General features: G+C 42.4%; 1 protein-coding gene across 5 annotated transcripts in view; it reads left to right on the forward strand.

Moving 5' to 3' along the window:
• Positions 1-15,543, forward strand: part of LINGO2 (leucine rich repeat and Ig domain containing 2) — a 5,916,036-nt gene that overhangs the window by 4,567,227 nt on the left and 1,333,266 nt on the right. For all 5 annotated transcript variants that reach the window (XM_069630911.1, XM_069630909.1, XM_069630914.1 and 2 more), the window contains one exon: positions 12,926-13,084. The gene's annotated coding sequence lies outside the window, so the exon portion shown is untranslated. The remainder of the gene's footprint in view (positions 1-12,925; positions 13,085-15,543) is intronic.

The following is a 15,543-nucleotide window of genomic DNA, read 5'->3' on the forward strand; positions in this document are numbered from 1 at the left end:
TTTCTGCCTGTTCATTCTTTTGTGCTTTCTTTTCTGTCTCTGGAAGATAGCTCAGGGCAACATGCTCGCCTTGAAAGCAAGACGACACAGAGCAACACAGGTTTGATCACCGGGTCCGCGCGTGTTATAAATAACCTACCATGTCATATCATGTGCTCATCTTCTTTCAATCTTTTCTCTCATTCTCTGTCTTTTCTATCCTTTTCATCTTGATATTCCTTTTGCCTAACTTCCTCGATACTTTTCCCCTTCGAGCTTGACCAATCTCTGTCAACGCATCCATTTGTTCTGTACATGCGTTCCTCGTCAGCTTTATACGTTTCTCCTTTCCATCTCTTAATCTCTCTTTCTATCTCTGTTGATATAGTTGGTTGTTCACTTTTCTTTTTTTTTTTTTTTATTATTAAGTGTATTTGGTTTATTACAAACCTTTCACCATCAATAAAACATTTCATTTTACAAAGAGATCTGTCATAGCCAGTCAACATCAAGCAGATAAAAAAAAAATTGGATTAATTCACAATACAATGTTCAATAAAATATTTACAACAACACTGCACGGTGAGTCCTTTTAGCCATTTCAGTTCAGTTTTTGTGATGCGTTTCCTTCATCAATAAGGTCTAGCCTTTTTAGTGTGGTTTCCAGAAATGTGACTGTTATGAAATTTATTTTTGAAGATTGGCAGGCATAGATTTTGCTCTACCATTTTTCTGCATCTAGGCCGCATAAGTCAGTGATGTTACTGGTTAAGTATAAATTTCGCAGTTCTCTCAGTTCTGTGCAAAATAGCACTAAGTGATGTAGTGATTCTTCACCTTTGTTGCACAGTCTGCACTTTGTACATATTTTTTCTCTAGTATATCTTGCCTTTGTTGTTTTGTTTCGCAAGGTATTTAACCTGAAGCGTAATAACAGATCTCTTTGTTTGGGGTTCGGAAACTTTCTCAGATAATCTGGTATGATAGTCATCACCCCACAGTTAGATTTCAGGAGTGTGTGCGTTTTTGACCGAGCTCTTTCCATTTCAGTTTTCGACCAGTCCTCAGCCCAAAGTGCTCTCTTTATAGCTATCTGGTTTTCTGCTAAAGTTTGGGCTTTGAGGGTAAATTCTGTCAGAGTTTGTTCATTTTCTCGTTTCCAATCTTCTACCACTTTTTCTTCATAGTTGTTAAATTTTGTAAATAATTCGAATTGGGGCGGCATTGTATTATTCGTTATCTTTCTATACAACATTAGTTTATTGTAACGAATGTGTATATATAACGATGTTAGTCCCAGTTCGTGTCTAATTACCGTCATTGGAGTAGCTTTTGGTATCGGTAAGATTTTTTTCCAGAACAAACCTTCTAGCGTGGTCCAAAACTTCTCTGGGATATTCATACAGGTTTCTGCTCCGTATATCAATGTCGGAATTACTTTCAATCTGTAAAACGTGATCACTGGTTGAAGGGAGAATTTTCCATATCTTTTATTGATAATGGTCGCTTGAGCTGTTAGCTGTTTTGTCTTTGCCTAACATCCTTTTCCAGGGCTCTTCGTTTTTTATTCCACTTATTTGTGCTCCCAGATATCTCATTTCGTCACATGGTTTTATCCAGGTTTCGTTTACTTTCCATTCTTCGTTTTTTGTCTTTTTCCATCTTTTATCACCGAATATTAGAATTTCGGTTTTTTCTGCGTTTATTTCTAGGTCATTGTTTTCTATATATTTTTCGACCTGATTTAAAGCTCTCTGCAGACCAATTTGTGTATGATCTAAAATTATCAGGTCGTCTGCATAGAGCAGATGGTTGATTGGTCTGCAATTCAATTTCGGTGGAAAAGTCCTGCTATTTCCAAAGCAGTGTTGTAGGTCTTCAATGTAAAAGCAAAACAAAGTAGCTGCTAACGGGCATCCTTGTTTAAGGCCTTTTGTTGTTTTTATCTCCTTAGATAGATTACCGTCTTGATCTAATTTGACTCTCATTGAGGTTTTAGTGTACAGTTCTTTGATGGCTTTCAGGAGATCTGTCGGGCAGCCTTTCGAAGCCAATTTTTCCCAGAGGCGACTTCTTTTCACACTGTCAAATGCTTGCCTTAAGTCAATACTGGCTGTGTACAGTTTTTGTTTATTTGTATAGGCTCTTCTTTTCATCAGTCCTAGAATTAGCAGATTTAAGTTGCATCCCACGTTCTCAACAAAACCTGATTGTCTTTTATCATATATATTGGAATCCTTAATCCACGTTTTCAATTGTTTTAACAGGAGGGTGGCAAAGATTTTCCCAACACAATCTAATAGGGCAATTGGCCGATAGTTTTTCGGATCCATCCTGTTGCCTTTTTTGAAGATCGGGACAATAATGGCCGATTTCCATGATTTTGGTATTTGTCCCTGTTTCACAATCCTCTTAAAGAGTCTTTCGCAGAAAGTTGCCCATTTTTTTGGGTCTTCTTTTAGCACTGCATTTGATAGACCATCAGGTCCTGGAGCTCTCGAGGAGCTTGCTCTTAAGATTAGGGACTTTATCTCTTCCTTATCGAAATGGATTTCCCAGGGGCATGGTCTTTCTTCTTTGGTATTATTTTCCATAACCAGCGTTTTTGGTTCATTAAACAATTTTGCAAAATGCTCAGTCCATACGGTTTCTGATATTGGATTCATGAGCGCTACTGTTGATTGTTTATTATTTAGTAGGTCCCATAATGTCCTGCTATTTGCATTGGATATTGCTTTCTGCATTGCTTCAGCATCTTGTTGTAGCAGTTGTGCTTTATGGGCTTTCTGCCAGTTTTTGTATTTTTGTTTTCTTTTTTGTATCATTGCTTTCGTGTCTTTGTTCTTTCTATTTTTTAATGCACGTAGATCTTTTCTTAGTAATCTCTTTTCTCTCGCTACTACTGGGTCATATACATGTAGTTTTTTAGTTCTTAGTTTTAGGTATTTTCCAGAGTATTGTCTAAATATCTGTAGCGATGTATCATATTCTACAGACTTTTTTTCTTTGGATTGCCACTTTTCTAGATTTTCTAATACAGTGTCAAAGTCACTTTTTTTCAACCTTAATCGATTTAGGCCATGTTCTAACTCTATTTTTACGTTCCATTTTTGCTTTATTCGGGTTTCCCAGTGTAGAAATTCGGCGATGATTGGTTCATGATCGCTATAGTTTGAAGGTGTTATTTTGAAGCTTTGGATTTTCGTTAATAACCGTTCACACACAAACATGTAATCTAGTGTGTTACTTGCAATGCCATTTGACCAGGTCTTTGCTGGCGGTATATCTCCATTCGTGCTCCCATTTAATCTATGTAATCTCCTTACATCCATTTCTTCATTCCATTTTTTTCCACGTTTGCATTTTTGGTCATTTTTTTGGTTTGTATCATGTTGGGTTGCTTTATTTTCTTCAAAGCAATCTGCGTTAAGGTCACCGCAGATGATGATATTTAGGTCTTTGTATGCTTCTATTTTTTCGTCTAAGCATTCCGTTATTTGATCTATGAAGCATTCACTTTCGATGCTTTGGGGGTTCCAATAGACATTCAATATTAGCATTATTTGCTTAACTTTTGAGGCTTCGAGCTGGAAATTTATGACTGTTGCCTGTATATACGGGTTAATATTCTTGGATTCGATTACTTTTATTTCTGACCCGTTTTTGATTAATGTTAAGAGACCTGCAGACGGTCTTCCAAGTGCACTTCCTTTGGCGGGGTTGAATAGCACAGTGAATCCTTCCTTAAATGGGGCAATTTTTAACCAAGATTCTTGTATACATATTATGTCTAGCTCGTTTAAGGATGGATTGAAATCATTAAAGAGGTGGCTGTGACCTCTGGTGTTCCAGCTTCCTATTTTCCATCGATCAGTGTAAGCTTTTTTGGATGGCTATAATTTTGGTTTAGTAGCAGGGGTGCCGGCTAGCCAATTCCAATATTTCGGGTCCTCTTTTGTTGTTTGTTGGGGATTTGTTGATTCACTTGTTATTTGGGTTCTTCTTATGGTTATTTTTATTTTGTTTAAATGCTCTTTTTCGTGCTTTTGAATCTGATCTTCATTTCCATTTCTTTTTAGTATTCCATTTGATGGTTCCGTGGTTAAATATATTGTGTTTTTGCTTCCACCTGGATCACTCTGATCATACTGGTAGTTCTCTCTCTGATTTGACTTTCTATTTTCAATTTTCGATTTAATGTAATGTGCTTCTTCATCTTCCGAGAATTTCCTCTAAAAAAGCACAGTTTTACTTTTTTCACTGGTTTCTGGTTTGTCATTGATGTTTTGTTAGTCTACTGGTTCTGAGATTTTAAAGCCCAGTACTCGGAAGTTCTCATGTGCCTCTAGCATAATAGTGGCGAGCAGCACCGAGTTCGTCGTAATTTCTACCAGGTCGACACGCGTTTCTTCAGGGAAGCTTACTGTCAATATTTCTTCTGATTTTATTGTTTTCAGTTGTGGAATGTATTGTAAAAGTTTCATTACTGCTGATCTATTGAGTATCAGACCATCCGAATTTCTTACTATTTTTTCGAGTATTACAACCCTATTTTTCGGTGGTTTAGGTTTTTGTTTCATCCATTTATGCTTTATGTCGGTAGTTCTAGCGTTTCTTTGTTTGTCGCTCAAAAGCCAGTTCTCTTTTCTTATTTCATTTTGTTGTGTATTGGTCAAATTCAACAGTTGTACATTTTTTTGTGGAGAGCATTCATTCATTTCTTTTGGTTTGGAGTATTTTGCTGTACATTTTTTTAATTTTTCACTTAGGGTTAGAAAATCTTCTTTATTTACCACCCTAGGATCAATGCATACTTCTTCAGCTTCATAAATATTGTAATCCGTTATTACTCTTTCCTGTGTTTCGTTTGTATATCCAAATCCGTCGTCATAAACAGAGCAATCTAGAAGTTCTTGGATAGTTCCATCATGTGAATTGTCGTCTTCTGAAGATACAGAGACTGTTTGGCTCTTTTCTAATGTCAACTGAGGGTGGTTCTCTATTAGTTTGCTGCTTAGTATGGTATTATGCAACTCTTCTTCTGTTGTATCTTTTGTGTTTCGCGAGCAGCTCCTCGGCCCGCTAATCTTCTTCTTTTCTTTGAGGGTCGTATTTTTTGTTTTGCATGTGCTTTTTTGGCCTTTCTTTTGTGTGATATTTATATTTGCTACTTCTGTCTTCTTGCTTGTATTAGAATCAAATATAGGAAAAGCACTTGTTGCCACTTTTCCTGCATTTTCCAGTGTTTTTCCAGCAGTCTCGGATGTAATATTTTGGTTCCTTTCATTCTCGATCTGTGTTTGTTTCGGGATTAATCTCATGTTTGAGGGCATAGAATCTTGGGCTTTATGATCTCCATGTTCCTCGGACTGCGTTAGTTCGAGTCCGGACACAGATGGAGCATGGTGAACTTCTCTTTGCTCTTCATGTGTATACTCTCCTGTTTTTGGATCAGTCCTGATCGGGTGGAGAGCTAAAGTTGTGATGATTTCTCGAATCCCTTCTAGAAAATGTTGTTTATCGGTTTTTGCGTCTTGCAATAAATCAGTGTCTTTAGGACCACTCCCTCCATTTCTTTATCGCGACTTCGCTTTTCTTTAATATGGTCGATGACTGATTCCACGTAGATCAGTTTGCTGTTCATTAGGGCAATCATTGTCGATTGATCTCGTTGGTTTTCAGTTAAAGTTTCATATAATTTTAGGAAAGGAGCCATAGTTATCGATACAGATGCTATGATTGCTTCCTGTGCCTCTTTTAACCACTTTTTTTCATTTGTCGTTCCATAATTAATGCCATTTTTTCGTCTTTGTAAGATTTTTCCATTCTTCCTATTTCTCTCATTTGAGCTGTATTCCGATGAGGTCGACGAATTTTCCTCTGAGGACGTCAATTCTTTTGTGCTTTTTTTTGTGTGTGGTGAAAAATTTTTGATGTGATCTTGTAGTGCTTTTATTTCTGAGGCACGTTGTTTATTTATCTCTCTCTCTTCAAAAGGCCGTTGTCTGTGATTTTCTGTTTCAGACGTGACTATAATTATGTTATCGCTGTTCGTGGGTACTTTAGTTGTTGTACTTAATGGATCTTTCAGATTATTTTTAAGTGCATTTTCCGGAGTATTGTTCTCTGATGAGTGCATTCGAGGGCGTTTGGAGGCCCAGGACTCGGTTTGTACATTTCCACCGCCTTGTTTTGCTATATTTTCTTTCCGACTTATTTCGTATAGACTTTCCTTTGCATTAATGCTCATGGCATCAAGTTTCCCTACAGATGGATTTTCTTTCTGAGTATCTATGATCTCTGCTGTGTTTGATAATAGATCATCATCTGTTATTTCGGAAGTCACGTTTCTTATAAGTGGAGTGTCATTTCCCTTTGACACAGTTTTTGAAATGTAGCTTTCATGTATATTTTTGTTCGGTTGAATTTTGCCACTATTTCTGGCTTCGCTCATTTCCGGAGGGGCAGGTTTTCTATTGAAATGCCATCTTAGCGTACCAATCTCGGATGTAGAGTAGCATCTTTTTTTTGTCTGTTTCTTTAGATTTTGTAAATTGTGCGATTCTAAACCTTTCTCTTGATCATCCTCTGCACCAGTATTCATCCTTTTTATGCTGGTGCTTTTTTTTTGAACTTCAACTTGTGTTTTGGGGACTTTATTTTTGTTCGATTCATTTGAAAGTGTGGGGCTGAAGGTGACTGCCTGGTTTCCCTCAGGGGCCAGCTGTTTGGCCATGGCGCGCTGGTTGCAGGGGCTCAACTGCCCTAGTCCTCCCGTGGAAGCACACCCTTCAGCTGGGCCTTCCACGTCTCCAAACAACAGAGGGTTAACTCTGTTCTCTGTGCGTGCTGCATCCTCAGTCCACTCAGGCTCCAAGCAGTCTCCACCCAAAGTCAGGAGTAACTCTCCCGGCTCCTTGCTTCCGCGAGTCTCAGCGTTCGCTCCTCTCGTGTCACCTACTCCCTTCCACCACGGGGCTGCGGCGGAGCGCGGAGCTCCAGCACCCTCGCCCGCTCCACAGTTCGGCTCCCCCCGCCCGCGGCACGCCGCATTGGGGCCGCTGCCATCCGCGCCCGCCATCGGCTCGGCGCGTGCAGGCGACTCCTGCACCCCGCCCACTTCGGCCCCCCCGCACCATCCATCGCGCTGGTCGCTCCGGACATCAATCACGTCCACAGCGACCACACGCCTCTCATCGCGGGGGGGGGCAGAATCACAATGGCAGCCACACGTCTCCCCAGGGCCCAGCGGCGACCTCCCAGTCGCCGTACAAGCGCTCGGCAGCAGCGATGAACAGTCATCCGACGGGATGGGCGAAAACATCTCATTTGTGAGTGTCTTTCTTGTCAACTTACATTGTTTATTGGAATGTGGATCTACTGGCAATTTTTTACATTGCTTTCCAATGTTTTTAACAGCTATCTTTGAATTAGCTGAACTGAATGTGGTGACTAATAATGAGTTAAAGGGCTGTTTCTCGCCCAGGTCGTCTAATGCACGTACCTTGCTCCGTGTTCTTGGATGTAATTCTCCTGATGTTTCAGGGTCCATTTGTTCACACATCGGCGAACACTCGGCAAACACTCCGCTACGCTCCGCGTCTGTGGGTGGTTCTTATGGGTTCCAGATGTAGAAACAAAGAACAGACTCCAGAGCAGACTCTAGCAGAGAGTATGAGTAACAGGGATTCTCCTTCTCCTTCTTTGCTGCCAAACACTCGGCAAACACTTTTCTCATCCTTGTCTTGTAAGACCTTAAAGCTCTCCTCCTTTCTTTTAGTCTCTTCTGGACGGTCGTCACTGCTGAAGGCAGGCAGTTCATATATCGGATTCATATATCCTGTTGCCGCTTTTAGTTACTTTAATGGATACAAGCCTATATCGTCTGTACTGTCGCCGTTTACTTCAGGCAAGGTAAGCGGAGCAGAAGGCTCAGCACCTTCCTCCCTACACTGATTAAGCATCCAATCCTCAGGAGGCGGATCATCCCACTCCTGGTTATTTTCCAAAGCTCTAAACTAGCTAGCCTCTTCTTCAATTTCTTCCCTGTGTATGCAGTATTTATGTATGTGGTCATGTGTTGCAAAACCGCTTTTGACAGCAATCCCCCTTGTGGCCATGGCATGGACATCTTGTCTGCTGTACCTTTTACCCACTCTGCACTATACTGTTTAAGTTTAGGTGCATGCTTTGGCAGTATCTTTCACAAATGCATCAGTGGAGTAACATCCCCCATTGTGACAAGTCTCAATTGACTGTCAATACTTACCGTTAGTAACACAGATACGTTTCAGAAAAACAACAAACATGTGCACGCTCCAACCTCGCCGGTCAAAGACTCTACTTCTCAATTGTCTCAACCTATCTGTTTCAGTCGGCGGCGACAATGACTAAAAGATAGATAACTTTTTATCGCTTCTTTGAACCTCACAGTTTACTCCCGCTGATCTTCGACCCCTCTTTTCAATAACAAAATACACAAATAGACAGACTAATCAATTATTTACATTTACACCATGGTACTCCGTTCTCCTAGCCCCTAAAATACCCCAATTGGAGTTTGAGTCATTCCCTAACATAAACTTGTTTATATGCCGCCTATTTACCCCCTTGGGGTTTTGAAATTACTCCTTCTAGACCTGCCTTGAGGTAGGAAACCGGGCTCTACAAAATGCTTGCTCTTTTACACACTTCTCATCATATACTAAACAAACCCCCCATTACTTTTCTACATTACCACAATCCCATTCCCTTAATTTGCATCTCCTCTCAATCTACTCACCATTCGCTTTTCAGCTCAAGACCATCAGGATTGTTCCCCTCCTCCAATCGACCACCGTCACCTTCAGTCTGCTCAGTATCTGTGGAAACAAGAAGGGATTTTGTCAAAGAGCTTCCCGTCCCACCTTTATCGATTTTCTTGCATACATTCTATATTGGCCGCTCTCCACAGGAAACATTGCGATCCTCTGGCTAGATGGCGGAGGGTGTCCGATTTTCCAAAAACACTAAAGACCTACTAGCCGATGGGCCTGAACCATCCTTCTACTGCTACCATGTGGACCCGTAGGCTCCTTAAGTGAAGTAGCGCTCTATGGGATGGATGGGGATGCAGATCTTACTCTTTCACCAATAATCAGACCGACTCAGGAAGATGGCAAAACATAACTGCTTTTATTTGCAATTGTCTAAAACAGGGAGTAAAACAGGCATCAACGGATGACCCACAACATAAGTCTCAAAGCATTTCATTAAAAAATACACTTATACAGCAAAAAGCAAAAACTCGTCATACGTGAGGTCATACTACGTGGCAGAATAAGCGAAAAGCTGTGGGGCTGTATGATAGGCTTAAGGGGAACATCTAGGTATACTTTCTGTGGGTAACAGGAGTGTGATTGGGGCTCTAAGGTCAGGTGGACAGCTATGCCCACCCCTAGTGCAAGTCATCTTCTGTGTCATAAAAATACACATTTCATTGCCTTTCAAAATATAGGGCTCTTTGCTATATGGCCCTCTATGATTAGTTGGCAGGCTGGTATCCTTCTGAAATATTCCACTCGCTATCAGCACACAAGCTGGTACCCCAGGTGCTGGAGGGTTGGACTTGACCATACCTCCCCACCCAATTAGCCATCATCCATTGTCACTCCTGCTGTCTGCCTTTTCGAATTAGTCTTTGACCTTGGCCTTGCAAAGGATCACTGTGCCTGAGAATAAAAGGGAGTGTGAGCACATCCTTATCTTGAGTCTCAATGTGGTTTGCCCAAAGTCTATTTTCAACTTGGCCATGTGACAGGAGACAGTGTTTTTAGCTCCTTTTTCACACTTAACACTATTAAATAAATAAAGGCTGGCACTTCTAGCATTTTTCCTTTACACCTCAACAGGAGCTTGCCTCGCTTCTCACGTTAATTGGATCTTCTCAAATAGATAACCAGTTTCTTGGCTGCCTCAACGCTTGACGCTGGACCAGACAAACATTCTCGAATCTTCCTTCAATGACTGCTGTTTTCTTGTACTGCGCCACACATTCAGCCCTTCTATTCATGGGGTCCTAGTTTGCTAAAACGTGGCCTGGAATATCCAGATTCTATACACACATATATATATATATATATATATATATTGGTGGCACTGCATGCAGTCTATTCACTGTGTATGGCCATCCTAGGCATTATTTAGTCTACTTGCGTTTCAGCATCTGTACAATTGTAAAACGGCTTGAATTTTCTTCAGTGCTCTCTGCCCATGCAATCTTCATTTCGCACATGAAATGTTGCTCAATTCTTTACTTCGCCAACAGATTCTATAAGGTCTCTTCCTGAGCATATCTTCTGGGTGTGAAATTTCTGCTTCATGTGATGTCACCAGTCTTCTCGTTCATTCATCTTCACACTTCTTCCAGAATTTCCTTTAGAAGACTGTAATTTCTCAGCGGGTACGTCATATAGGTTTTTCTCAGTGGATACCTTGTTTCAAGGACTCTTCGCGGTATTGGAACCATCACTGCCGTTGCGCATGTCACAATTTCTGGTTTCCGACATATAGGTAAAATGGGGGCGGGACTCCGGCAGAAGCACTTGGCTCCTCCTCTGCAGTACAGCCCCCCCATTGCTGATGTACATAACTGTATTGGCATTCATACATTTCTGCAGTGCAAAGTCTGTGCAAACTCAGTGCATAGTCATTTTTGCAGTACAAAATGACTTTGCACAGGCTTTGCACTGCAAAAATACACTTTGCACAGTTCCATGAATCAGGGTTTGTGTCGGGAGTGCAAAGCCACTTTAATCCATGCAAAAAATTCCATGAATTGGGCCCTCAGTGTTAATGTATAACACTGTGTTCAGCCTTTAGACCGGAGCATGTGCAAATCATTTCTGAGGAAAGACCTAAGTGCTGATGTACACTACTGTGTTCAGCATTCATGCAGGAGTGTGGGCAAAGTATTTAGAGTAAAGGCCCCGTGCTAATGCACAACACTGTATTCAGCATTCATGCAGGAGCATGGGCAAAGCATGTACAGTAAAGGTGAGCATGGGCAAAGCATTTAGACTGAAGGCATCAGTGATAATGTACAACACTGTGTTGAGCATTCAGACAAGAGCATGGGCAAAACATTTACAGTAAAGACCCCATGTGGCGATGTACAACACTGCATTCAGCATTCAGGCAGGAGCAGGGGCAAAGCATTTAGAGTAACGAGTCCAGGAGATGATGTACAACACTGTGTTTAGCATTCACGCAGGAGCACGGACAAAGCATTTGGAGTAAAGACGCCTAGTTCTTTCGTACAACACTGTGCTCCACATTCAGGCAGGAGCATGGGTAAAGAATTTAGACCAAAGTGTCCAGGTGATGATGTACAACACTGGGTTCAGCAGTCAGGCAGGACCATGGGCAAAGCATTTGGGGTAAAGACCTCAGTGTCGATGCAAAACACTGTGTTCCGCATTCAGGCAGGAGCATGGGCAAATCATTTAGAGTAACGACACCCACTGATGATGTACAACACTATGTTCATCATTCAGGCAGGACCATGGGCAAAGCATTTGGGGTAAAGACCTCAGTGTCGATGCACAACACTGTGTTCAGCATTCAGGCAGTAGCATGGGCAAATCATTTAGAGTAAAGACACCCAGTGATGATGTAAAACACTATCCAACATTAAGGTAGGAGCATGTGAAAAGCATTTAGATTAAATACCCCATTCCTGATGTCCAACACTATATTCAGTGCATGGGCAAAGCATTTAAAGACCTCAAGGCTGATGTACAGCACTTTATTCAGCATTCCGACAGGGACATGGGCAAAGCATTCAGAGCAAATACCTCAGTGCTGGTGCACAACACTGAATTCAGTATTCAGACAGGGACATGGCAAATCTTTTAGAGTAAAGGCCTCAGTGATGATGTACAGCACTGTGTTCAGCATTCAGACAGGGATATGGGAAAAGCATGTATAGTAAAGATGTCAGTGCTGTTGCCTAACACTGTTTTCAGCATTCAGACAGGAGCATGGCAAATCATGTACAGACCTGCAGGGGCTGATCCATGATCTCTTTTGTGGTGGATGGTAAGTAGAAAGCCAGCGGCTAAGGCAGGGCTAGAAGATATGTTGTGATCTCATTGCACAATTCATCTACACAGTCGAGGGGGAAAACAATAGCACCTGCAGCCATAAAGGTATTTAATGAACGGAAGCAGGAGGCTAAGAGTGGAGCAGAATCAAGCTGAAATAAAATTCCTTGACCAGGGGGGCAGGAGAAGCCCAAGCGCCTGCTCCTGAGGCCAGGACCGCTAACAATTGTAAGGACACAGGCAGTGCTTTCACGGGAATTTTCATTTCAACTAAAGTGTACTTTGCATCGCTACGACACACCTTAATTAATGATAAACATGTCATTAATCGACGACGTAATCACGGTTGGTTCTATGCCTAAGTAGACGTTTTCTGAAAATAGAAATATTGAACTCATTCGTCAAAGTGTACCTAGTTAAAACCAACTCGTTTTTCTCTGCCGATTTGGAAGCTGTCACACCAATTATGTCGTATGTTACACACTTCTGGAAATTACACGCTGTCACTTGCCGAACGCTTCTCGAACCTACGATTACCAACCGTAGGCTCAAAAGGAGCGTAAGTGTGGCGCATTTCAGTCCATGGAATTGTAGGGCACTTTAGTCAGTCATGGGCCGTCAATACGTCTCTTGGTCGTACAGCATGTTCCAATTCGAATTAAAAAAAATATATAATAATCACTGCGTCCCGTGGAGCATAAAGTAGCAAGTCACTAGCCTGGGCGTTTATCCGCACCTCGGGAGGCAGTTATTGCCTCAGCCTCGCGGTATGATGCATGCATTGATTAAACAGCGGTGCCTGATGGTCCTGCGACATGCCTGGATTTTTTCAATTAAAATGACAGAATATCTGTGTGTTGCAGGTTCCTCTCGAGCCGCTCCGCCGCGCTGACATGAGAGATGCTGTTCTCCATGACAGGCTGGGATTACCATGGTCTCGTCGCCTGCTCTGATCCCACCCAGTGGCCGAGAGCTCCCCATGGTCTGCAGTCGGCGCCGGGCACCCATCACTGAAGTCGCAGGTATGCCTCGTCAGACTCGGTTCCGTTTCCTGTGTCCTGCTGTTCTTTCCACTCCAATGTGACTCTGGGCAAACCTGCTCAGCTGTTGGTTTATTTGAATGATTTACTAGGTCAAGTGTACAATGAGTCCAAACGTCTTCGAAAATGAGTGTTTTTTTTTCATTTATATTTTTTATGTGTTCGTAATTAATTCTATTTTGGCGTTTTTGCGGATCGGTTAGCATTCTGCTGACTAGCAGATTGGAGGTCCCTTGTTGCCAGTCAAAATGCTAGCATATACAAACATCAACAATCACGCATGGGCGTGCGAACACACATCATTGAGACAGATGCTCTGCATGTTAAAAACTAATGAGAGCTTTGTTGGGATAATTCACAATTTTTGGATCCTAGACTTGAAGACAAATTAGGTCTCTTGGGTGATTGAGGGGGGGACTCTACGAGCTACAGCAGCCCTAATGTGTCATACTTGCAACGTCTCACATTTCTGTTTAATTGTCAAACAACTAGCTGCACTTTCCATGTGGGTAACAGAGTATCCAAGGCACTTAAAAAACAAAAAAAAACAAAAAATGATTTGGCTCACTGGAAGGTAGCAGTGCTGTGGCCTGCAGTCCACTGTGTTTGATGTTGCACACATGGCACAGTGCTGGGGTTCCACGTGGAGGTTTGGGGGTTTCATGTGGGTGCACAGTGTTGCTGGTGCTCTTTGTTTCATTAGAAGGCTGATAAGCGGTATTCCTGTTGTTGGGATATCTGGTTTAAGAGATGTAGCCTGTCTGAATGAAAATATGGAACACGTCAGTTTTTCTTAAAGCTACACAACCCACCACTGCATAAATGCATACAGAAATACAGATCCTTTGTTTCAAGGTGGTGTGTCGAACCCTTCATGGTAATCAGTCAGTCAGACACGTTCGCTAAAACCAGTCTCATGCCTGTTGGTTTGGGAATGGTGTGGTCGGCTGAGGCTCCGATGAACCAGTCCCATACCTATTGCTTTGGGAATGGTGTGGACGGCAAAGGTGCTGTCGAACCAGCCACATGGTTATTGCTTTGGGAATTATGTGGACAGCTGAGGCGCTGTCAAACCAGTCTCATGCCTATTGCTTTGGGAATGGTGTGGACGGCTGAGGCACAGTTGAACCAGTCTTATGCCTATTGGCTTGGGAATTATGTGGACAGCAGAGGCAAGCCAAACCAGTCTCATTCCTATTGGTTTGGGAATGGTGTGGACGAGTAAGGCTCTGTCGAACCAGTCACATGCCTATTGGCTTGGAAATGGTGTCGACGACAGAGGTGCTGTCAAACTAATCAAATGCCTATTGTCTTGGGAATGGTGTGGACAGCAGAGGCGCTGTCGAACCAGTCACACACCTATTATCTTGTTATGGTGTACACGGCAGAGGCCCTGTCAAACCCGTCACATGCCTATTGCCTTGGGAATGGTCTGGATAGCAGAGGCTCTGTCCAACCAGTCACACACCTATTGGCTTGAGAATCGTGTGGACAGCTGAGGCAATGTCGAACCAGTCACATTTATTTGGCCTTGAGAATGGTGTACATGGCAGAGGCACTGTCGAACCAGTCACATGCCTTTTGCCTAGGGAAATGTGTGAACAGCATAGGTGCTGTTGAACTAGTCTCGTGAATATTGCCTTGGAAATGGTGTGCACAGCAGGACGCTGTCAAAAAAGTCCCATGCCTATTGACTTGTGAATTGTGTGGATGCCTGGGGTGCTGTCAAACAGTCATGTGCCAATTGTTTTGGGAATGGTGTGGATGGCAGCGGCGGTTTCAAAACAAACACATGCCTATTGCATTGGGAATGGTGTGGTTAGCAGCTTCGATCCAGTCATGTTCTTATTGACTTGGGAACGATGTGGATGGATGGCACACTGTCAAAACACTTGTGATGAATCGACTTCCAGGGGAACCAGTGGTGCAGGGATGAATATCAGTTTCTAAACCATCTATTAGCCCCACACCTCTAGTACACCAGAAGGGATCCGAACAGATTGGAAACGCAAGGAAATAACAACTTCCTTGTCCAATTTTAGTAACATGAATGGAACGGAAGGCTTATCTCTGCAAGGTCGTGGATCGTTGGTTAGTTGCAACACAGCGAAAATACAATCATTAATGTGAGGAATTTGACTATCCGCACAGGGGTGTGCGTTCAGCTGGGCTTTTTGAAAAAAAAATGAAAATGAATAATGGGAGATCAACCTTCAAAAATGTGTGGGGCTAATCGGCACACATTTTCTAATGCTCGCCGCAAAACAAACACATACAGGCGCAGTCCTCCCAGTCACATTAATTTGACAGGTGACAGCGAGGGGTGCACAAAAACATCCAGAGGAGAAGGGCAACTCTTTCCTCCTCCCAATGCCATCCTAATTAAATATCAAAGGCTCCATGGATCCACCCTGTGCTATTGTCTAAGTACTGTGTGATGG

This window comes from Ambystoma mexicanum, chromosome 6q (assembly GCF_040938575.1).
Source record: "Ambystoma mexicanum isolate Mex_15411 chromosome 6q, UKY_AmexF1_1, whole genome shotgun sequence".
Classification (NCBI taxonomy): domain Eukaryota; kingdom Metazoa; phylum Chordata; class Amphibia; order Caudata; family Ambystomatidae; genus Ambystoma; species Ambystoma mexicanum.